General features: G+C 37.1%; 1 pseudogene; it reads right to left on the bottom strand.

Moving 5' to 3' along the window:
- Positions 1-565: 565 nt before the first annotated feature.
- LOC121133223 lies at positions 566-633 on the bottom strand (annotated as a pseudogene).
- Positions 634-20,906: the final 20,273 nt, after the last annotated feature.

Below are 20,906 nucleotides of genomic sequence, written 5' to 3'. Positions count from 1 at the left end.
AGGTGGCTCACTACCTATAACTCCAGCCTCGAAGGATCTTCTAACCAGAAGCACACTCAGACTTCTGCATACCCATGTACAGGTATATAAATAATACATATAATTTAAAATAGTAACCATAACTTTACATTTTTAAAAGAAAACTAGTCAAATATGAAACCCTGATCTGAAAATAATTCATTTTCTTTGCCCTCCTAAGGTTTTCCTGAAGAAATACAAGACCAGACTGCAGTCTACTAGCAGGTAGATTTAGATGTTTCCTCCCCTTTAAATAAGAATAACAACTCTTACCTCACAATGTTCATTATTGCCTATATATGATTTAAAAATCACACTTACTGAGGGTAAAGATCTATTGTAATTTAAAAGTGTCTATTGCCCTATACTCTCTCCTTGTATTTATTGTCAAACCTCTCAAAATTCAGATATGTTCATCATAATTTGGCTGTTAGCATTGTTTAACAGACCTATTTAAATTAATCACATTTCACCAGAGTTTACATTTTTTGGAAAACCTGTTATTAGAAAATATTAGCCTAATGAGTTATAGTTAACAAAAAGTTAGGTGCAGGGGCCATGCTAATCTTCTCTGTATCGTTCCAATTTTAGTATATGTGCTGCCGAAGCGAGCACGTCAAGACCCCCTGAATCTGGGTGTCAGTGAGGAGGCCTAGGTAATCTATTGAGCCTTGGACAGCAGATCAGTACCCATCCCAAGTATACACACGGTCTCTGGACTCCCATAGAACAATGTGAGGTGCACTCTCACCCTGAACTCTTGGGGAAGGGTCTAGGCCCTGCCCTATATGAAATGACAGACTATGGACACCCCCATGGAGGGCCTCACCCTCCCTGGGGGAATGAGGGGATAACGGGGGGGATGGGGGAGGGCACGGGAGGAGGGGAGGGAAAGGGAGAGGGACCTCGTACTGACTTGTGAAGCAACCTTGTTTCTTATCTAAATTTAAAATGGAAAATAAAAAAATATTAATAAAAAAAAAAAAAAAAAAAAAAAACAAAAAGTTAGGTGATTCCTCCTGTGAAATCAAACTAAATTGCAGATATTAATGAAGACTCTTCTGTGACCTCAATGTTAGAAGAATCTGGGAGAAAATATTAAACACACATGATTGAATAAAATATCTTCAGTGAGCAAATGGTAACCTCATACAGAGACAGTAATGGACCCAGAGTCTGATCCACATTACAAGGAAACAGGGGGCCCATGCTTGATTTGTAAGTGGAAGATAAATGGATAGTCATTACTATTTACAGAGGTTCAGCTTTCTCATGCCTGAAAGATTTCCACAATTTAATAATTTTGAAATGTCTGAGACATTTAATAATTTTTACTGGTTACTATGCAAAACGCTAGTACAATTTTGAAATATATAGACTGAAACACAAATACATTTCTATAGTTCAAATACACGAAATAGCCTTTACCTCAAAAGCTTGACTTGCTATATTTAATTTCTAATCATCAATATCATTTATAATTCTATTAATTCTAAATAATAATATAATCCTCAAATTTCTATTCCTCCTTACCCCAAGGATTGTCTCAACTCAATTTTTAGAAAAGTGTATGTTTACTCACCACTCATCATTATGATAATATTACATTGTAGAAAACTGCAAAATAGTTTACACTGTTCCTTAGTTCTAAAGAATGTAGTGCTGGTGTTTCTCTTTTCTGCTCATTCATTTTGTTACTGAATTTTAATCATAAATGTGATACACCTTCATATTCTATTTTTTCATTCATCTTCATTCATAAAAATTATAACTCCATCCCAGTTGCTGCTAGTGCCATTTTAAGTCTCCATTGGACATAGCATTTAGAAATTATCACCAGCAAATTTTCGTTACTATTATGTGTTAGCCCCATACAGCAGGTGATGAATAGACAAGTTAGTGTGTGTCCACATAATATATATTGGAGACTTCATGAACAGACCCTTGATTTCCATAGCCCCACACATCTTTTACAGGGATGAAAACTCATTCTTGCAGGGGTTCTTTGGAAGGTTTCACTGTAGAGTTTCATTTTTTTTCTCCAACATGATTGACAAAAAGAAACCTAATAGGACTACTCAATGGAATTTCAGCTTAGAGAGTTCACATTTGAAATGCTAAGATCTCCAAAGCACAGAAGCCCATAATTTACAGACATACAACTGTATTTAAAATACATCATCCTCTTCTTGATCCTTAAGAGAACCAAGATGGTGTATATAGAACTTACAGTCCCCATCACCCATATATACATAGAAATTCCTGTATAAAACAACAAGCAGCACCATACACTTATGTTTCTAAGATAGAGTGGGGATTTGTGGGTCTCTGTTATTTCATTTTTGTGTAAATGTGAGCTAGAGGGTAGAATGCATAAAGGGGAGTAAGATTATGATGCATTAATCTTATTCTAAATGTTAATTTATGGGTTTCACAAGATCTACTTTGCTTTCCTGTTCAAGAATGGCTTTTCTAAATAGTTCAATGGCTCAATTTCCATGGCAGTGCCACTACAAGAAAATTGAGTACTTCTAAGAATGGCACAACGTTTTGTTCCGTGGTGTCTGGATATCTACTGGTAAATTTTATCCTGTTACAGCCAGAGCACTCCAGTTCACACACACACACACACACACACACACACATACACACACACACACACACACACAGAGAGAGAGAGAGAGAGAGACAGAGACACAGAGAGAGAGAGAGAGAGAGAGAGAGAGAGAGAGAGAGAGAGAGAGATCCCAAGTTCTTTTTCAACAAACATATGTCTTTTTTCAGCCTGGGATTTTGCATTTATATTGAAAGTATAATTGTGAAATGAACCCCAGAATAGTTACTACATTAGTATCTCCTAAGAAAGGAACTTAATAGCATAATAATAACAACTTGAAAGTTGAAAAGGGTTAGAAATTTAGTGCTCAGAGTTGAACCCTAGCTTTGCGTTACTGTAAAATTAGAGCATGGTTGCAACTTGTGATACAGCTCAGTCAACACAGTGCTTACCCAAAATTCATGAAGCCCTAGTTACTATTCTCAGCATTATATGAGCCAGGCATGGTGACGCAGGCTCATAGTCAAGGTACAGAGGAAAAAGCAGGAAGATCAGAAATTCAAAGGAATCCCCATCTACACAGGGAGTTTAAGGTCAGCTTGGGTGGGCTACATGAAACTCTGTCTCAAATAGAAAGATGAAAAATGGAAAAAGAGAGAAGACAGGAAGAGAGGGAGAAATGTTAGCAAATGCTATCAAGTTCTAAGGCCAAGAGCATCATCTATCACATAAATACATATTGAAGTATCTTTTGGCCTTTGCAAAAGAAATGTAAAGATACAATATCTCCATGTCCTATAACTCAAGTATATCTTGTCTTCAGCAATAGGGTTTTACCATCATGTTCTGGAGGAACCAAGAGGAATGGCAATGGCCTGTAAAATCAGTGCATATCTATGACAGTGGGAGGGATCCCACTGGCCAGCAACATGAATAGAAAGTAATCCATACCTGGTCTTGAGCCTTTTCTCTGAGAGCCTATATTGTGTTTGGGAGAGGCATTGTCCCTCAACTCCTGTTATAGGGTGACTCCATTCAAACTTCTTATACACAGCACATGTACATGGTTTAGAAGGCATCTACAATAGCAAGTCATTGTTTGCATTTTCAAAGGTCCTTGAGTTAGTTATTCCTCTCATGCTCTCCCCTCTACTCTTCCTGCTCATCTCCCATCATATTGAAGCCTTACCATTCCATTATTCCCCTTTACACCTTCCCGCTGCCTGCTTTCTAGTCCACTTCCCCTGCATCCCTAATGTGGTTCCTTACTATTTTCCTAAATCCTATATCCATATAGTCCTATACTCCAATTTAAACATCATTAGTTTCTTGGCTATTTATATTTGTTAGTATGGCTACTGCTTAGGGGAGACCTTTCTTGGACTCACGAAAAAATTCTACAGTTTCGCTCATTCTTTAAGGAGTGGTATAAAAAGCATGGCAAAGCCAAATGGAAGAGAAGATAAAAGAGAGAGGCTTTAGCTTGTTCCCAGCACTACACGTTTATTAAGTTATAAACCATGCGTTCTATGCATACTTCCCGTAATCTCTTACTTAACATTTTGTGACAGGTTTAATACAGCAAAATTAGACATGCTGCCACAGTCTTTCTGACAGCTACCTGGCTTCCATGCACTAATACCGCTGGCTGCTTGCCCAGTGATCATACCATTGAAAAAGTGCTGAGGAACATTTTTAGTGAAGTCTGAAACAAGACAATGAGATGTAGTTTTCAGTAGACAAAATACTAAATGCATCATCCAGCTTAGAAAAAGAGGAAAATGATTGTATACTTATTATAGGTAGTTAAGGACCGTCTGCTATAAGGTAAATTGTCTAAAACAGTTAGAGACCTGTGAATGAATTCAGGTAAAATACTGAATGAATTAATTTCAGAATAAATTAATTTCTGTTTAAGCAAATTTGGAAATGTGAGTATAGAATAAATATATACTTTTTCTTTTTTTACTTATAACAAAATAATTTAGCCATGTTTAGATTAGAATAACCAATCATTGATGCATAATCACTCAGCAAGGCAACATCAGATTGAAAGTTACTGCTTTCTGTTTGTTTCACAATCTTAGTTATAATTACATCTTAAATGTATTGATAAGTCCTGAAAATTAACCCAACATTGTGGCTTTATGATGTGTGGAGGATAATACATCCTGTTATGGAATATTCCTTCACATGTGTGAAGATGTTTCTCTGTGACTGGTTTAATGAAGAGTTGAATGGCCAATTCCTAGGCAGGATTTTCTAGTCAGAGAGGATGCTGGGAAGAGGAAGGGAAAGACACCAAGAGGCACAGAACAAGCAGGATGGGGAATATGGAGATGAGGTAATAAAGTCACAAGGCAGAAAACAAATTAATATAAATGGGTTAATTTACAGTAGTAGAGCTAGTCAGAAACAAGTCTAAGCTATCAGCTGATCTTTCATAATTAATAAGTCCCCATGTCATTACTGAGGAGCCAACAGTCCCAACAAAAAATCCACCTAAAGAGTCCAGAACAAAGAATATTATAAAACACTAAATCCCTGACAATAAACCAATTTTGCAACATTTTAAAGATTTCAGTTTCACCATATACACAGACAAGTTAAGCAAGGGAAGGAAAAATAGACTGGAAATCTGACAGAATCCAAATGGCAGAGATCATGATTCCCATCAATGTGTTTTCTCCTTTTTTGGTTATTGCTCATTTGTGTAAGTGTTTATAATTTGAATTTACTCATTCTATCACAGTCTGGGAAATATTCTATATTTATTTTATGATTTGATCTTTGTTCCTATTTTTAAAACAGCATCAAATAGTATTTGTATGACTTTGGTGTAGCTCCGCTCTTCAATGAGCCATTTTTGAGTTGTTGATTTATTTTGGTAAAACAATGAAACAATGTAATAGAAAAAGCAAAATGATCTAATTTAATTAATAGGATCTAATTTAATCTAATAAAACCAATATTTACCAGTGACTAACATAAAACTATATTTAAGTGATTATCACCTACCTGGTTTCACACTTATCTGCTCAAATTTGCAGCATAATCACAACCTTTAGTAGTGTAACAACTATTAAGAAAAGAACCAGACTTTCAGAAGTCATGATAAAACTTACATGAGGATAGCAACCTTAACTCTGGCAACAATGAATATTACTGGGGTCAGGGAAAAGTAGAAAACACCTTGTTTGGTGGGAATATAATTAGCATAATCAAAAAGTAATTCAGTAAAATCCAGAAAAACAATAATGTGCAGGATACATTCCCTTCTCTATGCCCATTCTGTGTGATCCTATGTGGGCATAAGTCATGTATAAACATGCCAACTGTGACATTGTCATGACATGACTCAAAACTCAATGAAAAAGTCATTAATAAGAGTACAGTTCGGAGCCAGGCATTGGTGGCGCACGCCTTTAATCCCAGCACTTGGGAGGCAGAGGCAGGCGGATCTCTGTGAGTTCGAGGCCATCCTGGTCTACAAAGTGAGTTCCAGGAGAGCTTCCAAAACAATACAGAGAAACCCTGTCTCAAAAACAACAACAACAACAAAAAAGAGTACAGCTCAGATATTTAAATTTAGCAAATGTAAATTTAAAATAATAATAGAATAACAACTAATTAATTAAAATTAGATACCAAGTGTGTCTTTAATCCCAGCACTCAGGAGACAGAGGTAGGTGGGTCTCTATGATTTTGAAATCAGCCTGGTATCGAGAGTGAGTTCCAGGACAGCTAAGAATACAAAGAGAAACCCAGTCTTGAAAAACTAAAGCAGAAGAAATTAGGTACCAACATGGACAATTAATTATTGTACTGAACATTATAAATCAGAGAATTCTATTTTTATTTAAAATTTTCATTCATTAAAATTCTATTAATTAAAAACATATAAATTTTAGGGTTCACAAATAGTGCCATACATTAGATTGAGCAGAAAACAATTTAAGTAGGTAGACAGAGGTAACATATAGTGTATGAGATCAAACCAGAGAATAATAATATTGAGAGATTTAGAAAAGGAGGAGATATGTGAAGTTAGTTGGAAATTTCATTTGACAATATAACAAGAGAGTTAGAGATAAAAGGAAAGGAAAGACTAGAACAGAAATTTCTAAGGTAACTTAATTAAGAAAAGTGTGCATTTAAAACCTCTACAATCCTCAACTAAGAAATACACACAGAATACCATACTTAAGCACATCTGACAAACTTGTATAAACCAAAATTGTAGAGAAATCACAAAAGGAAATAAAGTAACTTGCTTTCTGCAATGTTGACAATGGGGTTTGCCAGGAAACATGATTATTGGAAGACAATAGAACAGGGTGTTTTGCCGGGCAGTGGTGGCACACGCCTTTAATCCCAGCACTCGGGAGGCAGAGGCAGGCAGATCTCTGTGAGTTTCAGGCCAGGCTGGATCTATAGCCTCCAAAATGGTCAGAGACAGATAGATATCCAGAACATAAAACAAGGAATATTAGCCAAATTCAAAGGAAATATAAATTTATTATTCAAAGTATGAAACATTAATAATGACTTTTACTGAATTGAAATATACTGTGTCCTTTTCCAGTGCTTGAGTGGGGGCCCTGCTCAGATCCCCAACTCCTTACATCCCCTGCCTCCATCTCATTGGGCACTTCCTGTGCCTAGAGAGGACCTGCCCCACCAGGAAGGATCACCCTGAGTCTGGCCATACCTCAGTCTTCAGTGCCCTCCATTCTCTCCCCTGTGCTTGAGTCTTTAGTCCCCTCTGGTCACGGCCCTCTGCTTGAGAGTGTCCCAGACCCACCTGCACCCATTGAAGTATTGGACCTACTTGAATGCCCTGAAGAGGATCCTAAGCCCCAAACCCACCAGGAGAGGAAGAGACCCCGGGAGCTTCCATTGAATGAAAGGATGGGAAGAAGGCAATATAAAAACACAGCCAACAACAGAAGAACCAGTATGACACCACCAGAGTCTAGAAACTCTATACCAGCAAGACCTGAACATACCAACACAGATGAAACAGAAAAGAATGACCTTCAAAACAACCTCCTGAAAGTGATAGAGGCCCTCAAAGAGGATATGAGAAAATCCGTTAAAGAAATGGAAGAGAACACAAACCAAAAAATGCAAGAAATCAACAAATCTCTTAAAGAAAGCAAGGAAAGACAAGAAAAAAAACAATCAGTCAGATGAAGGAAACAATTAAACTGTTCAAGTCCTGAAAACCGAAATGGAGACAATAAGAAAAACACAAACTGAGGTGATGCTGGAAATTGAAAAGCTGAAAAAACAATCAGGAATTACAGATGCAAGCATAACTATTAGAATACAAGAGATGGAAGACAGAATTTCATGTACTGAAGATAAACGAAAGGAAATAGATTCATCAACAAAAGAAAGTCTTAAATACAACAAATCCTTAACACAAAATATCCAGGAAATATGGGATACCGTGAAAAGACAAAATCTAAGAATAATGGGTATAGAAGGAGGTGAAGAAGCCCAGCTCAATGGTGCAGAAAACATATTCAACAGAATCATAGAAGAAAATTTTCCCAACCTGAAGAAGGAGATGCCTATGAAACTACAAGAAGCTTACCAAACACCAAATAGCCTGGACCAAAAAAAAGTTCCCTAGCCACATAATAAGCAAAACGCCAAACATACAGAATAAAGAACGAATATTAAAAGCAGCAAAGGAAAAAGGCCAAGTAACATAATGTCAAACCTATCAGAATTATACCTGGTTTCTCCATGGAAACTATGAAAGCCAGAAGGTTCTGGATAGATGTTCTATAAACACTAAGAGACCACAGATTCCATCCCAGACTACTATTTTCAGCAAAACTCTCAATCGCTATAGATAGAGAAAACAAGATATTCGATAACAAAACCAGATTTATGTGATATGTTTCCACAAATCCAGCTCTACAGAAAGTTCTAGAAGGAAACCTCCAACCCAAGGAAGTTAACTGCACTCAAAATAACATGGGCAATAAATAATTTAACTTTATCAGACATCAGAAATAGGAGAAAAACGCACACACAAAGCCACCATCATAAACAGATCCAAGGCAATCAAGAATCAACAATCAGTGGTCATTAATATCCCTGAATATCAATGGTCTTAACTCACCTATAAAAAGACACAGGCTAACAGAATGGATACGAAGACAGAATCCATCCTTCTGCTGCATACAAGGAACACACCTCAATTTCAAAGACAGACACTACCTCAAGTTTAAGGGTTGGGAAAAGGCTTTCAAATCAAATGAACATAAGAAGCAAGTGGGTGTAGCTATCCTAATATCTAACAAATTAGACTTCAAACTAAAATTAATCAAAGAGATGAAGAAGGTCACTTCATATTCATTATAGGAAAAATCCATCAAGAAGTCTCAATTCTGAACATATATGCCCCAAATATAAAGGCACCCATATTCATAAAAGAAACATTAATACAACTCAAATCATACATTAAACTACCTACACTTATAGTGGGAGACTTCAACACCCCATTCTCACCACTGGTCAGGTCCACTAGACAGAAACTTAACAAAGAAAAATGGAACTAACAGAAGTTATCACCCAATTGGGTTTAACAGACATCTACAGAACATTTCACCCAAACAAAAAAGAATATACCTTCTTTTTAGCATCACACGGAACCTTCTCTAAAATCGACCACATACTTAGCAGCAAAGCAAACCTCGACAGATAAAAAAAAAACCTGAATAATCTCCTGTATCCTTTCGGGCCACTACAGCTTAAAATTAGAATTCAATGTCAACACAAGTTGCAGAAACCTCACAAACTCATGGAAATTGAGTAATGCTCAACTGCATCACTCCTGGGTAAAGGAAGAAATAAAAGACTTCCTAGAATTCAATGAAAATGAAGGCACAACATACCCAAAACTTTGTGATACTTTGAAAGCAGTTCTAAGAGGAAAATTCATAGCACTAAGTGCCCACATGAAGAAACTGGAGAATTGCCACACCAGAGAATTAACAGAACACCTGAAAGCTCTAGAACAAAAAGAAGCAAACTCACCCAGGAGGAGTAGATGCCAGGAAATAATCTAATTGAGAGCTGAAATCAATAAAGTAGAAACAAAGAAATCAATACAAAGAATCAATGAAACAAAGAGTTGGTTCTTTGAGAAAATCAACAAGATAGACAAACCTTTATCAATACTATTCAAAAAACAGAGAGAGAACATGCTAGTTAACAAAGTCAGAAATGAAAAAGGGGACGTAACAACAGACACTGGGGAAATCCAAAGAATCATCATGTCATACTTTGAAAATTCAACTCCACTAAACTGGAAAATCTGAAGGAAATGAATGATTTTCTGGATAGATATCACTTACCAAAATTAAATCAAGAAGAGATAAATAATTTAAACAGATCTATATCCCCTACAGAAATAGAAGCAGCCAAAAAAATTCCTCCAACCAAGAAAAGTTCAGGGCCAGATAGTTTCAGTGGGAAATTCTACCAAAAATTCAAGGAAGAGCTAATACCAATACCCTTCAAATATGTTCTAAACAATAGAAGCAGAAGAATCACTGTCAAATTCTTTTTACAAGGTTACAATTACATTAGTAGCCAAACCACACAAAGACACAACCAATATAGGGCATTACAGACCAATCTCCGTCATGAACATTGATGCAAAATACTCAATAAAATACTGGCAAATCGAATCCAAGAACACATCAGAAAAATCATACACCATGATCAAGTAGGCTTCACCACAGGGATGCAGCGATGGTTCAACATATGAAAATCCATCAAAGTAATCCACTATATAAACAATCTGAAAAAGAGAAACCACATGATCATCTCACTAGATACTGAAAAAGCCTTTGACAAAATCCAACACCCCATCATGATAAAGGTCTTGGAGAGATCAGGAATAACAGAAACATGCCTAAACATAATAAAAGATATATACAGCAAACCAACAGCCAACATCAACATAAATGGAGAGAAACTAAAGAAACTAAAGGAGATTTCTCTAAAATCAGGAAGAAGACAAGGATGTCCAGTCTCTCCATATCTCTTCAGTATTTTACTTGAAGTTCTAGCTGTAAGCTGGAGCAATAAGACAACAAAAGGAGATCAAGGGGATACAAATTGGAAAGGAAGAGGTCAAACTTTCACTATTTGCAGACGATATCTGATAGACTATCAGATAGTCTATGTAAGCGACCCAAAGACTTCTACCAGGAAACTTCTACAGCTGATAAACGCCTTCAGCAAAGTGGAATGATACAAAATTAACTAAAAAAATCAGTAGCCCTACTATATATAGACAATAAAGGGGATGTGAAAGAAATCAGAGAAACAACACCCTTTACAATAGCCACAAACACCATAAAATATCTTGGGGTAACTCTAACCAAACAGGTGAAAGACCTGTATAATAAGAACTTTGAGTCTTTAAAGTAAGAAATTAAAGAATATACCAGAAAATGGAAAGATCTCCCATGTTCTTGGATAGATAGGATCAAAGTGGTAAAAATGGCAATCTTACCAAAAGCAAGCTACAGATTCAATGAAATCCCTATCACAATACCAGCACAATTTTTCACTGACCTCGAAAGGACAATCCTGAACTCAATGTGGAAAAACAAAAGACCCAGGATAGCCCAGGCAACCCTATACAATAAAGGAACTTCCGGAGGCATCACCATCCCTGACATCAAGCTCTATTATAGAGCTATAGTCCTTAAAACAGCTACTGGTATGGGCACAAAAGCGACAGGTAGACCAATGGAATCGAATTGAAGACCCTGATATCAACCCACACGCCTTTGAACACCTGATCTTTGACAAAGAAGCTAAATCTATACAATGGAAAAAAGAAAGCATCTTCAACAAATGGTGCTGGAATAACTGGATGCTGGCATGTAAAAGACAACAGATAGATCCACATCTATCACCATGCACAAAACTTAAGTCCAAATGGATCAAAGACCTCAGCATCAATCCAGCCACACTGAATCTCTTAGAGGAGAAATTGGGAAGTACCCTTGAACAAATTGGTACAGGAGACAGCTTCCTGAACGTAACACTAGTAGCACAGACACTGAGATCAACAGTTAATAAATGGGACCTCCTAAAACTGAGGAGCTTCTGGAGGGCAAAGGACACAGTCAATAAGACAAACGACAGCCCACAGAATGGGAAAAGATATTCACAAACCCTATATCTGACAGAGGGCTGATCTCCAAAATTTACAAAGAGCTCAAGAAGCAAGTCTCCAGAACACCAAAGGATCCAATTAAAAATGGGGTACAGAACTAAATAGAGAATTCTCAATCGAGGAGTCGAAAATTGCCAAGAGACACTTGAGAAAGTGCTCAACATCTTTAGCCATTAGGGAAATTCACATCAAAACAACTCTGAGATACCATCTCATTCCCGTCAGAGTGGCTAAAATAAAAAACACTAATGACAGCTTATGCTGGAGAGGATGTGCAGAAAGGGGTACACTCCTCCACTGTTGGTGGGAATGCCAACTTGTGCAACCACTTTGGAGATCAGAATGGAGATTACTCAGAAAAATGGAAATCAGGCTACAACAAGATCCAGCAATTTCACACTTAGGCATGTGCCCAAATGATGTACCCTCATACAATAAGGACATCTGCTCAACTATTTCCATAGCAGCATTATTTGTAATAGCCAGAACCTGGAAAGAACCTAGATGCCCCTCATCTGAAGAGTGGATAGAGAAAATGTGGTACATTTACTCAATGGAGTACTACTCAACAGAAAAAAATGGAATCTTCAAATTTGCAGGCAAATGGATGGGCACTAGAAGAAACCATCCTGAGTGAGGTAACCCAGTCACAAAAAGACAAGCATTGTATGTACTCACTCATATATGGATTTTAGACATGGAGGAGGGCATTGCCAGCCCACAATCCCACTGCCAGAGTCTGAGGTGCAGGGAGGACCCTAAGAGAGAAATGCATGGTAACCCAGAGAAGGGTTAGGGGATGAGATGTCTTAATTGGATTCGGGGGGAAGGGGAGGGCAGAAGGAGATGGGAAAAAGGGATGGGGAAAAAAGAAGGGGAGAGGAGGACATGGGAGAGCAGGAAGGTTGAACCAGGGTAAGAATAGAGGAGAAAAGGATGGGAGATACCATAAAAGAGGGAGCCAGTATAAGTTGGAGGAGAGATCTGACACTAGTGAGATCTTCACAGAGCTACAAGAATGACACCAACTGGCATTAAGGCTACCTTAAATGCCCTCCCATGTTAATGAAAATCATGACTACCTTATATGCCATCCTAGAACTCTCATCCAGTGGCTGATGGAGGCAGAGGTAGACACCCACAGCTGTGAACTGAAGTGAACTCCTGGAACCCAGTTGCAAAGAGGAGTGATGACCAAAGGAATCAAGATCGGGCTGGCGAAACCCACCGAAGCAGCTGACCTAAACAAGGGGGAACACATGGGCCCCAGACTGATGACTGAGGGGCAGCATGGGACTGATCCAGAATCCTACCCACCGAAACTGGGTGACAGACAGGAGGCCTTGGCAATCTGTGGGACCTTAGAGAGTAGAGCAGTATTTATTTCTGGCATACAGAGGCACTCTGGGAACCCATACCACGTGGAGGTATGCTCTCTAAGCCTGGACTCATGGGAGAGAATCTGGGCCCTTCCTGGGATGATGTGACAGACTCTGAAAATGCCTCATAGAAGCCCTTTCCCTCCCTGGGAAGTGGAGGGGGGACGGAGAGGGGGTGATGGGTTGGGAGGATATTTTTATTTAGTCTTTGAAAATTTCATACATTTACATAATATATCTTGAACACATCAATTTCCTACTCCCTTCATACACCTCTCCCCATAACCTTCCATGTTCATGGGCTCTAGTGAGATGTTTCAATATAAATATCCTATATATTATGAAAATTTCATGTATTTCATTTGAAATATTGATAATTGCTTTGTGTTTAAAACATTAAAAAGAGCCGGGCGGTAGTGGCGTACGCCTTTAATCCCAGCACTCGGGACGCAGAGGCAGGCGGATCTCTGTGAGTTCGAGGCCGGGCTGGACCGATAGCCTCTGCAACAATACAGAGAAACCCTGTCTCGTAAAAACCAAAAAAAAAAATAAATAAAAACATTAAAAAGTTCTCCATCCTACTGACTGTTTTGAAATACACAATTTTTTTGTAGCAGATGATTGCTACTTCTTTCTTTTATCCAACTGCATCCTTATTTTTTTCCTCTCTCCATCCACTCCACCAACTCCTTCCCATACCCTGATAAACACTATCATGCTTTCTATTTTATCTTTTTTTTTGTACTTTGGGATAAGTATTAAGAACACCCAGTATTAATATTTCTTTACTTTATTCATTGTACTTAACAGTACAGTCCCTAGTACTATGGATGTGGATTCAAATTACTGAATTTCTTCACTTCAGTGCCAAACATTTTTCTACAATGTATCTATACCATGCTTTTCTTCATGTGAATTGCACATCTTTACCCTTATGGGTCTAGTGTTGCAATAAACATACAAGTGCAGGTACAGCTTTAGCACACTGTTTTAACACATCTGTCACATATTCTTAGTAAGACGATTATGTAGAAGCTCTATTTCTAGTTCTTTGGACAAATTCCAGTTTGTATGTTATGATCTATGACAGCTGTGTTTTTGGTTTTGAATGAGTTTACTAAGTATATAGAAAGTATATGTAAGAGACTAATTAGCAATAGATAGACAGATGATTGGTAGAGATACCAGAAACATCATCAAATGTGTTACTCAAAATCTAGCATAAATCCACTCAGGAAGTCTTTTAGGTGATCAGACAGAGGTCCTGATAGCATTACAAGCATCACAGAGTGCCCACTCAGATGAGACTACCATGTAAGAAATCAAACAGAAACAGATAAGATAACATCAGCAGATCTGACAATCATAATATCCAGTATGAACTAACTAGGGAAAAGTTGAGGAAAGCAGCTGGAGTCCTCTCTACATGGGTAAGCTTCACATGGGTGAATTTCTGGTTTTTCATTCCCACTATAGGCACTTCTATATCATTGGATGGACATTAGTAACATCTATTGGATCTGATTTACCTTGTAATGTCCTGAAGGGCACAAAGATTTTATTCTTGAGGTGTGTTATTCTCTCCTCTTTGTCACTTGGAGACTTGTAAGATGCAACATAAACATGATTCTGTGTCAGATAGGGACTGGGGGCAGCCCAGCTTCCAGATATAGCATCTCAGTAATCCTCAACAGAACATGACAATTCACCAATACAATGACAACTCCAGTTTATATTGCTCAACATACTTGCTGCATAAAATATTGCCCTCATAACCAGAGAATGGAGTTTGCCTTTCAGTACATACAAACCAGTCTTCATTCGATTTTTACTTTTTAATAATAGATAATCCAACTGAGGTGAGATAAAATCATGATTTTACATTGAATTTACTTGATTTTTTGTGATATTGATTTTTCAATACTATTGGCTATTTGTGTATCTTTTGAGAAATTCAAAATAAGGTCATTTGCCCATTTTTAACTGGATTATATGTCAATTATATATCTAAAGTTATCTAATAGCCTCATATATTCTGACCATTGTCTGATATACAGTTATTAAAAACTTTTCCTGTTTTTTTACGTTATTTCTTCATTCTTGTGTTTATTTCCCCCGATTATTTCTGCAGTAAACATGGTTGAGCAAGTGTCTCTGTGGTGGGGTGAAGAACCATTTGGGTATATGCCCAAGATGGTATAGTTGGATCTTGAGGTAGAACAATTCTCAAAACTCCAAGGTACCACCACACTGATTTCCATAGCAGCTGAATAAGTTTGTATTCCCATCAGCAATGGAGAAGTGTTCCCCTTGCTCCACATTCTTGCCAGCATGAGGAGTTACTTGTGTTTTTGATCTTAGACATTCTGAAAGATGTAAGATAGAATCTCAAAGTAGTTTTAACTTGCATTTCCCTCATGGCTAAGGATGTTGAATATTTCTTGTTTGCTCAGCCATTTGAGTTTCCTCTATTGAGTATGCTGTTTATACCTGTATTCCATTTTTATTTGGACTATTTGTTTCTTGATACCTAGTTATATTTTGCATATTAGCACCCCCTTGGATGTATCACTGGTAAAATATTTTCTCATTCTGTAGGCTGCTACTTTGTCTGACTGATGGTGTCTTTTGCCATGCCAAAGTTTTAGGTTTCATGAGGCCCCATTTATTAATTGTTGATCTTAGTGCCTGTGCTAATGATGTTCTGTTCAGAAAGACTTCTCCTGTATCAATGTCTTCACACCTACTTCCCACTTTGTTGTCTATCAGGTTCAGTGCTATCTGGTTTTATATGGAGGTCTTTGATCCATTTGAAGTGGAGTTTTGTGAAGCATGATAAGCATTAGAACCAAGCAAAAACAACGTGATTTTTACTGTCATTTGACTTTCCTAAATTCCTCCGAGGTAAGAATTCTTTTTAACCTGAAAGTGTGTGTGTGTGTGTGTGTGTGTGTGTGTGTGTGTGCTCATGTTTTCAGGTGTCAGGGTGTATATGCATGTGTGTGTGTGTGTGTATGCATACTGTGACCAGAAGTTAACTCAAGTGCCTTCCTCATTCATTCTCCACCTTGTTCTGTGAGACAGGGCCTCTCACTCAACCTGGAGCTCACTAAGTCAATTACACTGGCTAGATAGCCCATTTTATATACTACTTTAAATGTGGGAAATGAGTCTTCTAAAATTCAGTATTGATGCTCTTCTGTGGATGAGTAATCAAGGTATTGAAAATAAGAATATGTAAATTCATCTGCTGACAGAATGATAGAAGTTACAATCTTAAAATAATGATCACTGAATTGGCCAAATTCTTTACAGGAAACAACAGCTGCAAGAGAAAAGGGCAATGTTAACATCAATAGGTCTTAGTTGAATGCTTCAATGCCCCAAGGTCTTCAAGTTTTCATCCAGCAAAAATCCCCTCCCTTTCTGTATCTTCTGAACTTCAACAGAATGTCTATTTTGATTGATTACTTCCTCAGACAACTCCCTTGTAATACCTAAACTTTGCATTTTCTTTTTTCACTTGACTGTGAACTCCTTAGGCAAGTTTTTTGTTTTATATGTTTGTTCCTGGTATTTACCATTATATCTGGCACTTGGTGAGAGTTGGGTGAATAAATCCAGCCCTTGAAAAAAAAATAGAAACAAGCTTGCTTCACATGTTAATCCCAGCTCTCTCTCCCTCCCCCCACCCCACACCTAAATGTTTTTTAAGATGACCTACATTCATTTTTTATTTTTTTAATTTAAATTTAAATTAGAAACAAGATTGCTTCACAAGTCAGTTCATTTTAAACGGTATTAATAAAATTATTAGTTAGCTTAAAAGTTAAGTGTGTATGTGTGTGAGAGATTATGCTTATTATTTAACCATACTTTTAAAAATCTAAATGAAAAGGCACTACATTATTTTATATTTTATATGTCAATAGCAGTAAGTGGACTCTGACACAATTTTACATAAGTATAAAGTGGCTCATTGGTTACTTGGCATGTCATTTTTGATGTAGTCTCAACTGATTGAAAGTTACAATTTCAGCCTGGAGATGGTACCACAAATCTTTAAACCCAGCACTCTGGAGGCAGAGGCAGACAGATCTCTATAGTTTGAGACCAGCTTGAGAAACTCTGTCTCCAAAAAAAAAACATGAAACACACACACACACACACACACACAAGTTGATCAATCTAAAAGTGAAGTCCAGGGCTGGGGTGTTTGGCAGAGTTTGTACAGTTCCTTGCAAGCAAGGATAAGGATGTGATTGTAATACCCCAGAACCTATAGTAGAAGAAAAAAGTAGCCAATAGGGTGGCATGTTCTGAGGAGACAGAGAGGCGGTCCTTGGGCTCTCTGGCAAGCCAGCTTAACCTAATTAGGGAGTTACAGGCCACTGAAAGAGTCCATCTCATAACACAAGATGGAGGAGTAGCTAAAGTCTGAATCCTGCCCTCCACACATGTGTACATACATGTACATATAATAGCACACACATGTGTGCACACACATATATACATACATGCAAAATAAATCAGATTTTTTATACAAACTGATTATTTGTTCTATAAACATTTCTTCAGCAGAATCTCAACAAATCTACCTAGCCTAGTGGAAAGGACCTCAATTAAGGTCAGGAAACATGGACCATTTGGGAGCAGGGTTCAAATGATCTAGGCTCTAGAGGACAGGGAATGGGAAGGCTTAGTTATGTCTGGTAGGATTTTGAGTGAAATTGAAGAGTTTCTCTTCATTTCTTAAGCAAACTCAAGCCAGGCAGTGCAAGTGGTATCCTTTGAAACATTGCTTAAGCAGTCTGTCAATAATTCTAAGCTCACAGGTACTGGAGAATCTGAAGAGAAAGGGGTCACCAAAAGTCATTACAATAAACAATACATTTTATTCAAATCCTATTGTATTTCTGCCTAATTGAATTTCTGATGAGTCAGGATAGCATGCTTCCAGATCAAAATATTACAGATTCATATTAGGCCCACATTTTCCTAGCTCCTATTACAGTCTCATACATTATCCCATTAAACCCCATTAATAAAGTTTTGCTAATAAAGATACTGATAATCAGGAAAAGCAACTTATTCAAGCATATACAAGGCAATAAGCCATGAAAAAAAACCTGAATGCTCAGAAGCAGAACAAAGAAGGAAATTAAACCAACATTTCCAAGGAAAACAACCTAAGAGAAATATACTGCATAGACTAGAGGCAGGGAAAGTCCACAAATAAAGAAGCCATTGCAATTGCTTATATTTATTAAGAGCAGACATGAATTAATATATATTTGCTGGTCTGTTTTGAGTATTAAACTAGACTCTCTAATTTCCCAGGGAGTAAAGAACTAAACAAATTCCACATGCTTCTAGCCATTTTATTTCCTGAGTTTTTGCTGCTGTTGTTTTGTACATTTATTTGCTTGTTTACTTTCTGAAAAAAGAAGAATGCCTATAAAGAGTCCATTATCTTGGATGCTGAATAAGGCTTGTTATAAATACCCTTTAGCCTAAACTGTAGTTATGTAGCCTAGACTCTCTTCCCTTTCATAATATGCAAAATGCATGTGCTATTTGTTCCTAATGCATAACTGCTTTTTCTTACAGTCATACAGGTTTAAATGGGTTTCCACAAATTAAGAATAAACAGTTAAAGTAAAACATTAAGAAATAGGGTACTCATTCATGTTGATAAGCTTCAGGTCACACCACTGGACATCACATTTAAAAACCAAAAAGTGGGTTCTAAATTAATTGACCTTCTAAATCAAGAGGTAAAACCTAAAACCGCTCACCATTTGTTGCGTAGGTGAATTTTTCTTACTAATACCCCTTACAAGTTTTGATAAACTAAAATCTACACGTTTTTATTACCTCGCATTCAATCACAGTTCTCCTAAGCTTTCAACAAGCATAATTATTTATAAGTCAGAATTAATCCAGAAAAAAGTGATGGCATTAATAAATGATTGTAGGAGGAGGCTAAAAGGGTATACCATAAGTGTAGGAAATAATACTAAGTCACAGCCCTTTGGAATATGAAAGACAGAGTTGGTACAACATTTAGAAGTCTGCCCTTTTCGCCCCCTAAATCACATTTCTTGTGCAAGAGTAACGTATTGGCCAAAGGAAAGGTTAGTGATCTGGGCCTTAAATTACGGCACTCAGTAATTGTTGACATGTGTGTACTTTACAGCGCTAATTTATTTCACCATGAACCCAGTGTTTATGAACACACAAATGCAGATTTATAGAATGTAAGGGGAAGAACATTTTTACTCTTTATTCTGAGATGACATGTATTAAGAAAGAAAAATATTTGAATGTGGAGTGAATCCACCTAACATGAAAAGAGCAGATTGTAAAATGTTATTTCCTGGGTAATTCAGGAATAAAATAATTTCATTAAGGAACATTATAGAATGTGTTTGAAATGCTAAGATGATTTGAAGACCACAGATCTAAGGTTATGTTAACAGATACGATCTGTGGGGGATCACAGGATTAAAATACGCTTTTAGTAACGAGTCTATCCGACACTGGCTGAGTCCTCTCTCCTTTGCCTGGCATTACATTAAGCCCACTGCATCGATTATCTCGTTTATTCATAGTAATGGCCATCTGAAGTCAGTACTGTTAATTCCCATGTAACAGATGAAATGTTACAGAGCCAGGAAACTTCCCCTATGTCACAGTTAATAAGTGGGTGACCCAGAAAAGTCAGCTAGAACTTGGCATATAGAGTACACAAAAATGAGAGTTTATTGCTCAACTAGTCTTTCTTAAAAAAATTTAACAGATTTCACCACCCTTATATAACAGACACTGATGGGTTAAAGTAGAAGCTAATTACATTTGGAAAGACATGTAGAAGGCACACAGACCAGTGAAGATTGTTAACTTGGTGTACAGAGATGGCTCAGAGATTGAGAGCACTTCCTGATCTTGTAGAGAATCCATGTTCAGTTTCCAGAACCCACATGATGGTTCATAACCAACCATAGTTCAAATTCCAAGGTACCCAGTTACTTCTTCAGACATCAGGCATACCCATGATGCATACGCTCAAGAAGCAGGGAAAAACATACACATCAAGTCAAATAAATAAACCTTTAAAATAAAAAAAGGCTTTTTTAAATTAAAAATCTTTTACCTTACTTCAGGTCCTGTTTCCTTAGTTTTATGTTTCTCCTTCTGATTTTCCACCTTTCTTCATTATCTAAGCATTTCCAAGGAATAATTGGATGAGATGATGACACTTCATGAATGCTTACTGTATGTGTGTATCTTTGAATGATAGCAAAAGAGGCATATAGATTAGGAATTATGGCTCATCTCTACCCACAAAGGCATGTACTTGAGATACAGAGGCATTAAACAAAAAGCCAACAACAAAAGGTCTACAATATGCTCTAAATTATACGGCAGAGACAATAACTGCATGAAAGTTTAGACTTTTAAAGCATTTTAATCAAGTTTCATGGGATATAAAATATTATAGCAGGTTGAAGGGTGTAAGAGAAAAGCAATTATTACAGTCTAGAAGATTAAAATAATGCCAACGTTTTAAAGAGACAGAGCATTTGCTGGAGAATAATGAGACCCATCTGACCAGAATGACAGTACATTCCGAAGCAGATTTTGAAAACTAATTCAAACACTGCAGAAAAAAATGAAGAGGGATTTGGAAACTTTTTAAAAAGTAATTCAATTTAAAGTACATATGTCATTA

This window comes from Mesocricetus auratus, unplaced genomic scaffold (assembly GCF_017639785.1).
Source record: "Mesocricetus auratus isolate SY011 unplaced genomic scaffold, BCM_Maur_2.0 Super-Scaffold_100020, whole genome shotgun sequence".
Taxonomy (NCBI): Eukaryota; Metazoa; Chordata; class Mammalia; order Rodentia; family Cricetidae; genus Mesocricetus; species Mesocricetus auratus.
Note: the sequence above shows the minus strand (reverse complement) of the source record. Positions and strands in the feature narration are given on the sequence as shown.